This window comes from Sturnira hondurensis, unplaced genomic scaffold (genome assembly GCF_014824575.4).
Source record: "Sturnira hondurensis isolate 20B ecotype Veracruz unplaced genomic scaffold, ASM1482457v3 Scaffold0004136, whole genome shotgun sequence".
In the NCBI taxonomy this organism is placed as follows: Eukaryota; Metazoa; Chordata; class Mammalia; order Chiroptera; family Phyllostomidae; genus Sturnira; species Sturnira hondurensis.
The window spans coordinates 42,013,982-42,026,225 of NW_028076767.1; the positions used below are offsets into that span (position 1 = coordinate 42,013,982).

Sequence of the window (12,244 nt, forward strand, 5' to 3'; positions counted from 1 at the left end):
CTGCACTGTGTGGGTCACAGAAATCAGGATTTCTCTGTGGTGGGCTGGGAGTGAGCAGGGGGACTCTGCAGAGGCTGAAGGACTGAGTATTGACATATTTACAGTCCTGCTTTTTTAAAAATGAGGAATTTTACAGACAGAGTTAAGATCGTGTTTGTCATAGATTGTGGGCAGTTTGAGGACCCTGGTTTTTTCCCCCAGGGAATGATTAAATCTTCCTTGAGACTGTTAATGTCCATGCAGAGAGCATTTTCCTAGTAGTCTTCCTCAGGCAGAGGCAGATTCAGTATGAAAACCCCAGAAAGTGAGGTACTGCGGGTCCAAGGACATTTAAGGGGAGCATTAGGGGCCAATGTGGGATGGTTTTGAAAGCTCTGACTTTGTCCATTGTCTGTTTCACCCATTTTAAGTTTGGGTACCTGTGTAAGCAGAAATGTTAGATGGCCAAGATGTTAGATGCAGCGAGCCATTTACCACAGCAAATGCAAGTCCATACAGAGTTTTCACAGCTATTCAAAGGAAATTGTAGGGTAAACTAGGTGATTCAAAAGAAGGGCTGTGATTTCAAACCCATCGAGTAGTGAAGAATAACGGCTCTCTTTGGCTTCATGCACTATCACTGAAGCTGTCAGCTTCCTCAAGGGTGTCTGGGTAGCTAGCTCTCCAGGTGTTTTCACTTTAGCCGCAGCCCAGGAAGAAACAGAGCCTCGGTTGTTCTCCTTGAGGTCTGAGACGATCAGCAGGACGGCCCCTACCTTATCCTGAAACTCAAGGTTCTGCCTGGAGCTTCTCGTTAGCTAAAAGAAGAAAACCCACAAGAGGCCTTGGCCGGTTCTGAATTTGGTTTCAACAGAGAAAGAGCGACGCATTCTGGGAGCTTCACTTCTCTATAAGATGCTCTCTGTGACCTTCTCAGAGCAAGCTCTCAAACAGAAACAGAAACTCATGATGACTCTGGAACTCTGCCATCCCTTGGGGAGTCCTCTAAAGACAGGTCCACTGGATTTGCCTTGTTGGAACCCACTCTGGACTAGTTTGGGGACACTTGTAAATACCCGAGAGACCAGCATTTTCATTGGAAACCCTCCACCACCTGCCCACCTGTGAGTGAATCTGTGGATTTTTGTGTGGGCAATCTACCAGCCATTGCTCTAGCATTTTTCATCAGCCAAGTACTCAATGTAAACTTATTACAGTTTCTACCTCGTATATTTTGCCTGGTTCAGTTTCTCTGGGTCTTCCTTCGTGCATTGTTGCTAACCTCATTTGCAACTGACCATATCTGAGAATGCCACATAATATCTTCTGGTGGTGAAATGAATGTAGATTCAGATGCCTGGGTTTAAATCATGGGTCTATCGTGCATCAGCTGGGTGACCTAGGGCCAGTTTCTTCACCCCTCTCTGCCAGAGTTTCTTTCTCTGTAAAATGGGATATAATAGTGCCTATCCCATAGGGTTGCTTTCAGCATGTAAATAAGATCATCTATGTAGCTGACAGCACTTTTTCATTTTGGGCTTACATAAGGAGCAAGTAAAGCATACATAAAACATTTAAAACAGGAGGAAGACAGTCTTGATAGTAAGAATTAATGCTGGTTTGGATTACTGGAAGTGGGCATGGAATTAACTTAAAACAGAATAGAATTCTTCTCTTGCGATAACTTAGGTGTTCTCACTTGGTGATAGTTAATGGAGTAAATGACCTCTCACTGCCCCTTCTAGATTCTCATCTAACTGCAGACTCAGGGGCTGAATCGCAGGGTTAAACGGTCCCCCAAGCCCAGCTCTCTTGGCAGTGGGAAGCCAGGAGTTCTAAGAGTTAATCTCCCAAATGCGCTACTTAACTGTTGGCTGAAGGGTAGGTACAAGAAGACAGCTTGAGAGCCGCACCCCTCTTCTGTACATCCTTATGTTTCTGTTGCACAAATGCAGCAAAATGAGTAGCAATATTTTCATTGAAAATATGCCTCATGCAAATCAGTTTGGTAAATATGGAATTTAGCCTTTATAAAAGAGCACCTGTTCCCCTCCCTCCCATTCCTCCCTTTAATTTTTGCATTCAGATGTGCTCTGCTTTTGCATAAGCCTAGTCCCATACACTATTACAGGAACAGACTTGCTGGTTTTGAATCTGGCCACACACACACTTCTATTTTCCAAGAAAAATCTTCTCTAAAAATTAGAGGCACCTGCATGTTGCTTTTTGAGTAGGCCTGAAGACTACTTTCATAGAAGTGAGATATATTGACGGTTTTAAAACTTGAGAACTATTCAGAGTTGATCTGGACTCTTTCTGGGTTAAAAGAGACGACAGGGCGGATCTGAGGGTTGTTCCCTGTCTGCCCAAGGGCTCAGTGTGGACAACAGCTTCATCCCCTCTGGGTGCGGTGAGGCTTGGGTTAACGGCTCTCCTCCACGGAAGAGCTGGGGGGTTAGCTCAGCCCGGTGGTTTGGTCTGGGTGGTTTCCTTTTTCCCTCGCCTTCAGAGTGATATTTTAAAATCACAAACAGAACCTGGGGAGAGGAGGCCCAATTTGATACCTTTGAACCTTGATGGCCACTTTATAGATTCAGATTTAGAGGGATTGTTGGGTGGGGATTTGCAACCCAGGAGAGCCTTTCAGAGACTTTCATAGAGGGACAGAGAATCTGAGTCTCCTGAAATGTGTGTTTTTTTGTGTAAGACCTGTCAATAGAAATATCAAACTGTGAATACACAATTGAACTTTATTATCTCTTCTGATTTTGTAACTACATAGGTATGACAGACAGAGGCCAATTTGAAAGGAAACGCACAATTGCCAGCGTGTCCCTTGTATGAATCCCACCGCTGGAAGTTTTTCTGTAAATCGGCATCTTCAGGTAGGGGCTGCACGGGCGCCTCCCACTGACTCTTGAGGTATGTTTTAATTAAGGAACATGAAATCTCTTAACTGTCTGTCGCAGAGTGGAAGTGGCCTTGTGTCCTGAAATGCGGCTCCGGAGATGGCATTGTGGGGCTCCATATTTACTCTGCACACAACTTTCATTTCAAAGAATCTTACCTTGTGAGCCAAAGAGCTTTTTCTTTTCTTTTTTTTCCCTTTTTTCCCCCTTTCTGCTTATCCCTGAAATGGACTAAACCTGGAATTCAAGAGTCAAGCTGTGCTCTTTCTGCCTCTGATGCTGTTAGAAAGCTAGAAGGTGGGAGCTGGTCTTCAAACAATTGTCCTCAAAATGAAAATCTTGCCCGACTGAGGGATTCAGAGAGTTGAGGCTAAGGCCACCTCTCACCTGCAGTAGCAGGAGTCAAACCAAAGGGCCACACTCTTTCTGGTGTTTTCAGTTGCTTAAAGTAACAGGAAGTGTGGCTTGACATTACTTCTTTAATTCTTTCCTCACAAAACCTAGATCTTAGTAAAATGGAGAAATGCATAGACTCTTTGTGAATAGAGTCACTACTAAGGATGCTTTTGGTTTAAACCACTTAAGCAGAAGTTGCTAGAGGTAATATAGGTTGGTAAAGTGTTATTTATATGTTTATATAAAGTATTGTATAAAGTAACACAGATTGGTAAAGCACACTAGCTGAGGGTGCCGAAAGCCAAGGCCAAGGTAATTAGCATGATCTGAGATGAGGCATTTGATCCATTTCTGCATTTATATCATAAGAGCCTGGCCCAGATAATCTATAAAATATTCTTTTGGTTCCAAGATTCTATGACCGCAGCAACTGCAGTGATGTGTTGAGGACGTAATGGAGATACAGAGAAGTTATAAATGATAGTCATTGTCAAGGACGCCCTTCAAAACCATGACAGGATGGTCTCTGGAAAGGAGAAGCGGGGAGCAGGATTGAGGTGATGGGCAGAGAAGATTTTAGTTATATCTGTAATTTCTTTTTTCTATTTAGAAGGAGACTGGACTCTCATATTAATTGTGCAGCTAAAAATTTATTTGAAATCCAGAAAACTCAAAAGTAATTCTGTTACAATGAGCCAAAATGCTGTTTCCCTCCCCTGCCCAGCAAGTTGTAAAACAATGCATACAGCACGGTATAATTTATATAAAATGTGCTCACACTTACAACTATTCTATGGATTTTATACAGATATATATTAATGTAAGTGTGCAGAGGTAGGTGTGGAAGTATATGTACCAAGCTGATAGCAACAGTTACTTCAGGAGCTGGAAGGTGTGTGTTGGATAGTGATGGTTGAAGATCATCATTTTAGACTCAGCTGTAGCGCTTTAAGGTTTTATAGGATGAATGGATTCATGTATTTCTTGTCTAATGGAGCCATACAATTTATACATATGAGATTTGGGGGTAAAGTGTATATATGCACTTTACACACACACAAAACTTTTGCTCAAAACAAGAATTCACAGTGTCGTTGAAGAAATTTCAAAGACTGTGAACATGCAACAACTGGAGAATAATCCTGAGGCAAGCTGTCGGCCAGCTCATCTCACCTCCTTGGGGGAAGCCTTCCCTACCTATTATGCCCACGTTGGCCTTGCCCTTTTTGAATGCCCGCCTTGGACATCACCTCTCTCCTCACCGCACCTCTTTCCCCTCCCAGCATCTCGCTGGGTCCAGCCCAATAGATCCCTGAAACAGACATCATTCGCAACAGTTCATTCAAAGTTTCTACCTCAGAGGCACAAGCCTAGCACCTTACTCCATTTGCTATTTTTCTCCCCACTCTACATACCTCAGCTCTCAAGGAGCACCTGTCCCTTGACTCTGCTGGAAGCGTGCTCCAGGGAGCCTCCTAACCGTGCTGACCCTGAGCACCCTGGAGACCAGTCCACAGCTACGGTTTTGGAATCTCTAGACGAGGGCACCGGACACCCTTACTGGTAACCAGCACTGTAGAGGGTGTTTGTGTCAGGCAGCGTCAGCAAACACTGCTCTGCAGCCTCGCAGGGCACTGGCATTACATCGAGGAGAGGGAGAAACGCTTCTTTCTTATGTGGGATGAACTACAAATGCCTTGGACTTTCCTACTCTTATAGACCTGGAAAGGAAAGCAGTTTGGGATTGTGCACCCAAAACTTTATCCAGTAATGCCCCTTCCAGGATGCTTATAAAAAGAATAAGAAATGAAGATAGAGATTTATGTATAGATAGTCACCATGCAGTTGTTTGTGGTTAAGTATGAAAATGGTTAAATGAAGTGTGATTCTTCCCTGCAGTGGTACATATAGTCATCCAAAAAAAGAAGGAGAATTTTTAAGTGTGTGTTATGCATATGGCTACCTATTAGGAAAGTAATCAGGAATCAAAACTGTATCATTAACATGATTATTTTATACCTAAGGGGAGAAGAAAAAAGACTGAAAGAATATAGGGAAAGAGAAAGATTAGCAAAAAGAGAGGTCCTAAAGGGATACGTACCTGAGAAAGAGAGTTCATTGACATAGATCAGCCCTCAGCCCCTGGTGCTCTTATCCTATCAGTACCAGTAATAAAGAAACACTGAGCAGACAATTTGGTTGACAATGTGGGAGGCAGAATATCACACAGCTGCTTTACCCACAGCTGTATGGCTTCGCAGTGTTGACAGTGTGAAAAAAAGGAAGAAGACAAATAGGAAATAAAACCTTGTCTCGGGCTGGGAAAGAAGCAGATGGGATGTGACCCACACAGGGGAGCCTTGGTTTGATTGGTAGAAGTTACTGATCTGACTTGAATTTCAGACCTATAATTTGTATCTTTTGATGAAGTTTCCATTATTTGTAGTTTTTCTTCCTCCCAGAGCTTCTAAGTGGTTTTTTAAAAATCAATATTTATTTCTATATGTTCTGTTTTATGCTTTAAAAAATCTCTATAAACAAAATCACTATAATATCCATTTTCCTTTGAACCGCCCCCTCCCCACAGCACACACACGCGCACGCACACACACACACACACACACACACGACCCATTCTCTCACCACCTCCAAGTGGTAAGCAAACTCCTCATATTATTGAAAATCCAAATTGAAGCTGGTGTGCTTGGGAAGAGTGAAGTGGTGGATTAAGTCACTTTTTAGTGAACTTCAGCTGGATAGACAATCTGCCTAACTATATCATGCTTTTTTCCCCCTCAATAGCTGTCCTTTTTTTTTCTTTTTTATGGCCAAAAATATATGAATGACATCCCATCTCTCCCTTTCCCTTTGGCCAGAATCATCTTGTCACTGCTCCTTAGGTCAGATGTCAAGTAATTAAGAGAATGATATTAACACATCAATTCTGAGAATTTTCTGTTTTATGAAAGCATCTATTTTAGAACTCTCGCAGGTGGCTGGGCTCACAAAGCCTGTCAGATGTACTGGACTCTGAAGGTTCAAGGGCTGCTTGTGTTTTTCAAATGCTATCCAAGGAATCTTTTCACAAATCCCCGCTATTGTTCGACATAATTTTCGTGGCTCTTAGGGACTTAAATGCAACTGGACAATTTTAAAGAAACCAAAATATGACAAAGGAAATAATAGCCCTTTATTATAAAGCATTCTCTTCTTTCTCTGGCCCTCCCTCCTCCGCTTTCTGAGCCACTGCCCTAGGCTGGCTGATGCAACTCGTGTCGGAGAACGCTTGAAATTTTAGGGTTTCGGCTGCACGGGTTTTGTAGAATATCTGAAGCATTGTGCACATATTAGATTACCATAAATTAGCAGGCTCTTACTTTATTTTTATTTAGAACATGAGGACATTGAAAAGCAATGTATGGCTTTCAGGACAGGCTCATTTGATTGATTTAATACCAACTTGATAGTAATTATAATCTCCCTAGAGTGAGATGCTCAGTGACTGAGACAGTGCTCTATGCTTGGCCAGGAAGGAAAACTACTTAAAATCATTTTGGCCTTTGAAATTATTTGTGAATTTTCAAAAGCAAATAGAAATACATCTATTTCTTCCAATTTACTCTGTCATTTTCCTCTTCTTCATCTCCCAAAGACTTCTCATTATCTTAAAAAACCTTTTTTCAGAATTTCTAGTTCATTTTCCTGTTCACCCTGTATGTAATAAAAATGTTGATGATAGTTGATGTTTATGAAGTAATTACTATATGCAGGGGATGGAACTAAGCACTTTTTTATGTATTAATTTATATAAAACTCACTATAGTCCTATGAGGTCAGTGCTGCTAGTATTTCCATTTTCTAGACAAGGACATTTGCTAATGCCCTTGTAGAAAAAGCCAATTTAAAACTCATTAGGATCAATACATAAAACCAAAGTATAGCAGATTTGTGAAATCTTCCTGGGGTTAAAAACGGCAATTCCTCCAGCCCCTAAGGCTCATCTGAGAAGTTCGCTCCAGGGAGAGGGAGTCCAGGAAACCAACACCCAGTGTTTTCCTTCCAGTATTCCCTACCAACACCACACCACCAGTCAGGATTTGAGAAGGAAAAGTTATCAACAGAGAGAAAAATGGGGACTCTCTCCTGTTCTAGCAACTAGAATACCACAGGACAGGCAGGTAGTTAGTGAATCTCACACTGTAATGGGCCAGCCAGGCTTGGAGACTAGTGATGAGGGCTGGGGCTAAAATTTAGTTTATAATTAAAAAAAAGGAGTTCATCAATATGAAACAGGGATGAATGAAAGAAAGAGAGTTTGTGGACAAGACCAAGAATAAGAATAAAGGCTGCAGGGGGGTGACAGTGAGTCTTGGTCAGGAAATAGACAGGAGAAAGCTCTGACTCTCCATCAAGCCCTGCCGCCCCCAGAGCCTGCCAGAGGGCCTTGTCAGGGGTGCCATGGTCTTTCTCTTTCTGGCGTCCCCTTCTGATTGTGAACCTCAATATGCTAATCCTGGTGGATGGTCCAGCTCCTATTTTTTAAAAAGAAAGAAAGAAATGTTTGGGAATGTGAAAGAGCTTAAATAGAACAAACTGAAATTGTGCCAGTCTATTTTTTCAATGAGCAGAATCATTAGAAAAGGATCATAAAAGTGGAGAGCTCCGTATTTACAAGTTTTCTGTGACTAGAGTTTGCAAGGACTCCAAAACTGGTCATTCTGTCAGCTCTGGGTAACATCTGGTCAACCACAATGGAAACCACAGCTGGGTCAAGGCAGGGCTATGCATGTACAAGAAAGAGATAGGGTGGCTTCCAGACAAATGGGGCGCATCTCCACTCAGCAAGTTATGACCCTGGGGCAAAGCCAAATCCAAGAACTATGACGAATAGGGCTCAGGCTTGGGGCTGGGAGCAGCGCATATTATCTGTCTGAAGCTTTCTTCGCAGTCCTGGAACAAAGACCAGTTCCTTGGGGGCAGGGGTAGGGGGGAGAAACCAATTCAACCTCTGACACAGAGGTATCCTTCATACCTCCAGGCTGTTTCCTTCTTGTTTTGACTATAAATGGGATAATTATTAATTAGCCAATTGCACAAATTATCCTTCAATCTAGACCTGTTTTTCACCCTCACTAGAGCACATCAGAAAAATGGTCTAAAAAGTTCATTATTTTGTTTCCCATAGGCACCAACAGAATCCCTAATACTGCTGATATTTGACCAAAATCACTATAATTACCTCACTTCCTGTGGAAATTATAATGGTCTCTAGTCTCCCAAGAGGTAAGAAAGCATCATAGTAAGTATAAATAAATATTTATTGTATAAAATATTGCTTATATATTTAAGTTGGAAGACCAGGTTCACAGTTTTGCATTATCTGTTCCTGTAGAACTTCACAAATTATAGACAAAATGTCATCAGCTGAAGTCGGGTTGTGGCCGGATAGAGCACAGCTTCAGAACTTTCAGCACACAATCCTACCAGTCGTGCCTTTTATCTTAAAGAAGCCCTCATTAAAGCAGCCGCGTGGATGTTTATGTCTAATTTCAATGGCACAACGTGCCATTTAGAGTAAGACTTAAAGGAATATAAACATTTATATTCAGTGCGACACATTTAAATATTAGGCTTTTAGAAATGAACCCGTCTCCTTAGAGGACTTGTAATTTAATCCCCTCAATTAAGAAAACAGAAGCTTGGAAAAGTAGGTGGCTTGCCCAAGGTTACAGAACTACTTAAAAAGAAAGCTAGGACTAGGTAGAGATCAGGTTTCCTCTCACATTAAACCTAAGTCTTGGTTCGCTCCACATGACGTCAAAGAGCTGAGCTATATAGTCTTGGGCGGGTCCGCCTCAGCTCTCAAATGTGCTGATCGTCCTGGGCCTGAGCAAGCCTTCACGCCAGCCCCAGGTGTGGCGCTGACTTCCTTCCATTCAGCTCTGACCCAGGGAGGCACAGCAGCTTCGCTGTCAGAGCTTTTTGACCCCCTAAAATTATACAGGTTTCAAGGGCACAGTTCCACAATATCACCTCTACATTGTATTGTGTGCTAACCACCCCAGGTCAAGTCTCTTCCATCACCACTTATTTCCCTTTACTGTCTTCTACCCTCCCCAATCCCCTTCCCTCTGGCAATCACCATCCTGCTGTCTGTGTTCATCTTTTTTTCTCTTTGGTTAATTTTTTCACCTTTCTCACCCAGACCCCAACTCCCTCCTCTGACAGCTGTCTGTCTGTTCTCTGTATCTGTGAGGCTGTCTCTACTTTGTTAGTTTATCTTTTTCATTAGGTCCCACATATAAGTGAAATTATACTGTACTTGTCTTTCTCTGACTGTCATTCACACATCTTTAAATCCCTCACCCCGCTCATTTTTGGCACTGGGTGAAGATCTCTGAGTCTCTAACCCATTCATTCTATCAAGATTTTCTGGTTCAATTCTTTCTTGGTCAGACAGGCTTGCCCTTTTGACTGGGGTCTGTGTTTATTTTCTTCTGACCCCAGCTAACAGCGCCCTGCCATGCCAGCCCATCCCCCCGCACCAGTACTCATGAGCCTTCCAATACAATTGAGGGGGACTAGGGGAAGAGATGGCTACATAATTTGCAGGTCCCAGTGCAAAATGATAATGCATGCTACTTACTCATGATTCATGGAATCTAGTTCAAAACAAAAGTGTGAGTCAAGATACTAAAAATATAAAGCTTTTTCTTTTCTTTAGGGTCTCTTTCTCTTGTGTTTTTTAAAATTTTTACTGTACATTTTTATATCATGCAATTTCACTTTTAAATTCAAATATAACCTGTCAGTGGAATCAATGAAATGATACAGTTTGTATTTCCTAGCTCATTCATGCGTATGTACTTTGTTCTTACAAGAACAATGGAAATGCTGGGTAAAACTACCTCGGTTCTTTTTATTGTGCTTCCTTCTTGATACACACACATTGTGTCAAAACTGTCTATCTTCCACTTATTGATGAGTAAGGAAGGACTTCAAGGAAAGGAATTGTATTTTGCTCTCTCTCTTTCCTTCGATGTCGTCATTTTCAGCATAGGTGATTGGCTAACACAGGAAAGTAACAAGGATAAGAAAGAATATGATAGTCTTGGTGTTTCTTAGAACACCATTTCCTTCCTTCTGTGTTGGAAGCAAGTTCTGATGTCAGCACCCCCATTTACTCAGTCATAGATATAACACTCTTACCTGGTGCTGTGCTTGAGTCTCCCAGAACTCCTAAGCATTGTGGGTCCGTGGGAATTCTGCACTCATGGAACTTTGTGAATGGTGTGTGTGAATGGGGCATCAAGGACAATAGACATGGATATGGTGTCATCTCCTCTGCTCACACGCATGACCCATTGTCCCATTGGACTTCATGTTCAAAACACAAGTTCAAAGATAAAACTCTTAAGAATTTCAAGGTGGCAGCAGCAGAGCATTGAACTAGCATGGGACCCTTCTGAGTTGGGGATCCTATGCAACTGCACAGGTAACACATTCACAAAGCTGGCCTTACTGGGGGCACATGCTATTGTGCAACTAGAAAATTATCCTGGTGTATCATGAAATGTAGAGACATACACTACGGTAACTGAAAGGGGAATACATAAAGATGCTGCAGTACAGGGGCAGCAAGAATCCTACCCACACAATGGGACAGTATTCCTGGAGACTGCTCGTGAGCTGCAGGGCTGGGCTAGGTCCACTGGTCCGACCAGTGCTCTGGGAGACTTGCTAATGCCCTCTCAGAAATCCTTTCCTGGTCCATGAGCACCAGCACATCCTAGACCATGTACAAGCCTAGAAATGATTCCAATATGACTTAGCAAACCGGCACACCCAGAGCCTCTCTCTTTACCTTCCTCCTCCTCCTCTTCTCCCCCTTCTTATTTTCTGAAGTAAATCCATGTTCTACTATTCCTTTCTACAATAATAGAGTAGAGCTCACTGGCTTTGATGTTAGAAACAGAAAGTCCTGTTTACATTTTTTAGTTGGAGAAGGGGAAGGGCAGACAGTGGGAAATACTTCCATTCCTCCTCACAAGTTTATACACCAAAAGTTGAGCAGAAGCTATTTTCTAGTGTTTCTGCAAAATGTCAAATAGTAAATTACAAATCAAGTTTTTAGCAGGTGACTCCACCCATAAGTGTTTGCTGGATCACCCAGCTAGGTGTAAGACTAGCGTTAAGGAGTATCTCTTTAGAAGGAAGAGGGGCCACCCAGATCAAGAGAGGATACGAGACAGCTGAAGGTGAAGGAGGGAGCCCATAGTTTTCTGTCACCTTGTACATAGGAAGGTGTTCTTATCCTGATTTACAGACAAGATTTGGAGCACAGGAATTGTGACTGCCAGAGTTAAAGTGACACTGATTCTCTGGACCAAATTTATGATTATATACCCATTTTTATGTAAATAAAACCCAAGATTCTCATCACTAAGTACCAGAATTTATACATAAAAATTGTTCACTATACATATCTATATATGGATATGCAGTATTGCCTATATGAGAAAGTGGCCTTACAGATATTATTCCCCTATATGCCTACATATACAGATGGTCTATATCTATGCATCTACAAGAGAAAGTGGTCTTACAGTCCGACGAACAACTTTGGCCGCTCAATGAGCTTCTTTGATTGAATAAGAAATCGTATGTAGACTTCCAGCCAAGATGGAGGCGTAGGTGAAAACACTGTGCCCCCTCCCACAACTAAATTTAAAGACAGCGAAGTTTTAGTAACAAAAATGCAGCCAAAACAGTGAAAATTGAACTGTACGGAAGTCCGACAACAACGAACCATTCAGCCAGACCAGTAAGAGGGGTGGAGTCAGTGGTGGAGTGGGGTTGGCTGGAAAGATCCTTCGGTCCAACCAACCCAGGAGTGGAGGTGGAGGTGGAGGCAGGTGGTGGATCCCAGGTGTGGGGTGGTGACGGGAGGACCCAGTGAG

General features: G+C 42.4%; 1 long non-coding RNA gene across 1 annotated transcript; it reads left to right on the forward strand.

The window, feature by feature from the left end:
- The first annotated feature begins 2,066 nt into the window (after positions 1 to 2,066).
- LOC118985942 (uncharacterized) lies at positions 2,067 to 8,562 on the forward strand. Its single transcript, XR_005066237.1, has 3 exons — positions 2,067 to 2,384; positions 2,762 to 2,864; positions 8,470 to 8,562. It is a non-coding gene; the product is annotated as an uncharacterized LOC118985942 (long non-coding RNA).
- The last annotated feature ends 3,682 nt before the right edge of the window (positions 8,563 to 12,244 follow it).